Genomic DNA, 4,224 nt, shown 5'->3' on the forward strand with positions numbered 1-4,224 from the left:
GGGGGGGGAAAGCAGGAGAAAAGCACAATCCAGTCTTTGAAGTGATGCTGAAAATAATTTATATTTTTCTTCTTTTCTCCTGTTCTCTTTGCCTCCTTGTACTCTGAGATGTGTGGCATCTTTACTTGAGAAAGAGGAGTTGATGGTAAGGACAAGAGCACAGGGAGGGGAAATCCCACTGCAGACTCCTAGGGGATTCATTCAGCCATTCTTTCTCTGCCCATAAAATGGGCACAATGGGATGGTTTGGGCTTCCTGGTGTTTTGCGAGGAGGAGTTCTTTACACACGATGTTTTCAGCAGCTTCAGTAATATTTGTCAGTGCAGACAACAGGGGGAAGAACATCTCTGCTGGTGTTGGATCAGGTCCTGCATGTGGTCTTAGAGGGTTGCTGGCATCCTTCTGAGCCTGCAGACCTTGCCTGGAGACCCATGGCTCTTCTGACATGCCACATCTCCCCTCCAAGGCTTGAACTATTGAGCAGATATGTCAGGCAGGAATGCAGAGGGGATGGGGAAAGCGGCTTCCCCTCAGGACAGAGGGGTTTTGGCATGGACAGGCAGCTAGGCAGGCTGTGCAGATCTGGGGGCAAGGAGGAGGCAGGAGAAAGCAGACCCTGCATTCAGCCCACCCCTTCTCCAGGAGCAGCTCAAATGTTTCAGGCTCCTGCCCAGGCAGTTCAGGGCTGGGCGCCGCTTGCCCCAGCAGACCCTAGCTTATCTGCAGGAAGGACTGGGGGTAGTTTTAAGCCCTTGTTGATAAGCCATCTGATTTACCTGTAAAGCCCAGGGAGGAAAGCAGAGCCAAGCCAGACTGGAAACAAGACTCAGCAAGTCTCACAGCAGAGACCTAAAATTCCTCCAATCCGTATCGGGGCAAGAATCATGGCAGCAGAGCAGAGCTGCTCCGAGTCAGGAGTGGCAAGAGCCCCTCGTGGATGCTGAGATGTTCTGTGGGAGCAAAGGTTGACCTGGGCTGCGAGGAGAGGACACATAAAGATGGGGACGTGGGCTTGAAAAAGCTCAGAGGAGGCAGAGCTGAAATCTTGTTCTGCTTCATGCCCTTTTTTTTTTTTTCTGAGTTTTAATTGGCATTTATCTACACCATCAAATTCTGCCCTTGTTTCTTGTTTTGTGCCTCTTTGCATGACCCTAGAGCTCAAGATAAGTCTCCAGGGCTAGTGGGGCGAGGGGGTGTACCAGCTGGGGTCAGATGAGGGGACTCTGGCTCGTCCTTTGATGGGGAGCTCTCACAGCCTGACATGGGGCAGCAGCAAGGGGGTTGTGTTTGTGTGTGGCAGTGCCAGGGTGCTGTGTGCCCTCTCTAAAGTTATTAATAAAATTCACAAATGCATCAAGATCAATCCTGGTGCCAGCTTGGCTCATCAATACTTCAGTGCTCTCTCCTCACCAGTCTCTGAAGGGATTATTTTAATATGCACATCGCTCCTCAGACGTGTGTAATGAGGGGTCAGGCCGGATCCCTCATGCTTTTTGTCTGCAAATAATGTGTCTGCAGCCGTGCTTCTCCCTCCTTGTGGGTCTGGCAGAAGATTTCTTTGTAGCTTCCCAGCTCCCGGACACCCGTGGTGCATCCTGACCTCATGCTGCGTCAGCTGCTGTGACAGGAGAAAAGCCCCACGCTGAGGACAACTACTCTGTCCAGGGGCCGTGGGGCCAGCAAAGACCCCGGGTCATCTCTCCCCATAGGTGAGTACCCGTTTCCTAACGGGTGGGGTGGTCTTGGGGAAGGTGAGGATGAATCTTTCTGCTTTAGCCCAAGCCAGATGTTGAATTTGGCTGAGATTGGAATGTCAGTGGACACTTGATTGGGTTGATCTCTTTGCAAACCTCTGCTGAGAAGGTCCCTCTTCCTCCTTCTACTCCCGTGGAGGATGTGCCCGTCCTGCTGCTGAACTGGAGCTTGCCCTGGGCTGCTTGTTCACCCCATACCAGCCCCACAGGACACTGGGCATGGGGCAAGCAGAGCCCTACTCCTGGTGCCGGGGATTTGGGGATGACAGGGATGCCTGGGTCCCATGGCAGCAAGGCTTCTGGGAGAGCTGGAGATACTGGTGGCATGCTGCATGCCAGCAGAGCTGGGTGTGGGTTTGAGGGGGACTGGGATGGTGGCCATGAGCTACAGCAAGTGGCTGTTTTCCTTCTTTTCCTTACAAGCTGGAGGTCTCGGACTTGGGTTTTTTCTCATCCTTGTTTGAAAACTCACTGTAATAACAACTCTACTGATGTTTGTCTGCTCTAGTGGAAGGTGTCCCTGCCCATGGCAGGGGGGTTGGAACTAGATGACCTTTAAGGTCCCTTCCAACCCAAACCATCCTGTCATTCTATGATGTTTGAAAGATAGGTTTCCACTCTCTAAGCGACTGCCTATCTCAAGAAGTAGGCTCAATGGATGAGGAGGAGGGAACCCTGTGTGCTTAGGGATCTGGTGGAGTTGAGAATGGTGAGTGTGAGGTTGTTGGACTGGAGGATCTTCAAAGTCTTTTCCAATCGAGATGATTCTGTGATTTATTTTTTTTTTAATTTTTTTTTTTTTTTTTCCCTCCCCTTGTAGACATCCCCTTCAGCCATACCTGCTCATTACAGAGGGGCTAGAGCAGCCTGGCTGCAGCACCATCATTTTGTGGAAATGGCGATACAAAGATTTGGGAAAAGATGGTGGCTCACTGAGCTGAACACGGGTACTTCATGGCACGATGGGGACGCATGACCCAGCCTCGGCACACACAATGCAGCGAGCATTGGTGCACAGGAGTCACGAGGAGCTGAGATCAAAGTCACAGCTGTGCCAGGCTTTCCCGGGCAGATGTTACTTTTGATAAAGGAACTGGGCAATTATTGCTCCACAGCTCCACGGAGTGTATGCAAATCATTGTTAAATGTGAGGTCTGAGAAGGTGTGAGGAAGAACTCCCTGGCTCAGCCTCAGCACCAAGGACGTCACACCTGGATGTACAAGAGAGTGTGGATGGTTCAGCCCACCTGAAGAGGGGCATCACAAACAGAAGGGCTGGTGCTCCAGGGCACCCATCGCTTTGGGGTAAGGCTATCTTTGAGAAGACAATTGCCCTCCCACTGTGGAAAATAAGATGTGTAGAACCACAGAAAGACCATCCGCATGTCCTTGACTGCCATCCTGTTATTTCCAGCTCACCGCAGAGGCTGGGGAAGGGGCTGGCACAGGAGTTGGTAAGGAGCCCTCTGCAGTGGTGACAGCAAACCATGACCCCCATGGCCCCAGCCCTTAGTGGGGTCCTGCACCAATGCAATGCGTGAACCCCACAGTGAGGGGCAATCCTGTCCTGCTTTTTGTTTTTCTCAAAAAAAGGACTGCAATAGTAAAGTCAATAAATAAGCCAAAATATCCTTGAGGAACTGTTGTACAGGCTGGAGTGGGGCGTGTGCTCCAGTTTTCCCTTCTGGCTGCAGCCTTCACCTTGACCAGACTCTGTAAGGGTGCACAAGCCACCACCAGAGAATTAATTGGGCAAATTACGAAGCATTTTTGTTGCTCTGAGCAAATTATGGTTCGTCAGGGAAAACTTTCCAGAAACTCCTTTTCCAGAGCACTTGCAGGGCTGGTTGATGTGCAGCTGGGCTGTGAACCGACAGCTGGGGATATCTGAAGTATGTTTTGGGGGACCCTCTCATGAAGGATGGTTTTGAGGTCAGCCCTCTGATGGGCTTATTCCCGCATGGCTTTTGTGGCCCCTTGGGATGAGACCCTGTGGAGGAGATGTCCTCCCTGGAAGAGACCATGGCGCAGGTCTACGGGCGTGTGCAAGCCAGAGGACTAAACCCCCTCCAGCTCCTCTGGGGTGGAGCGGCTGCTGGGACAGGCGAGGTGCAGCAGATAGGAGGGCAGGGACAGGCAGAGCCGGCTGAGCCGCTTCCCACGCGTGCAGGCAGAGACGCCCTCGGCAGCGGCAAACCCCTCCTGCCCCACCGTGACACCCGCGGGCTTGGGCAGTGCTGGAGCCGCTGGTGGCATTTCCCTCCCTGCGTGTCCAGGCTTCATGCACCATGGCTTGGGTGGGGGGCTCAGAGACACCCCCCTGGGCTGGCAGAGGATGCTGCTGCTCGGTGGGTGTTTTTGGCTCCCCTCCTTCTCTCCTTCCTCCCTCCCTCCCTCTCTCCCTCTCTTCTTCCTCCCTCCTTCCTCTTTCTCCTGCCCAATTTAAGGATAAAAGAGAGCCTAGAGGCAG

This window comes from Athene cunicularia (assembly GCF_003259725.1).
Source record: "Athene cunicularia isolate RWA chromosome 5 unlocalized genomic scaffold, athCun1 chr5_part1, whole genome shotgun sequence".
NCBI classification, from domain to species: Eukaryota; Metazoa; Chordata; class Aves; order Strigiformes; family Strigidae; genus Athene; species Athene cunicularia.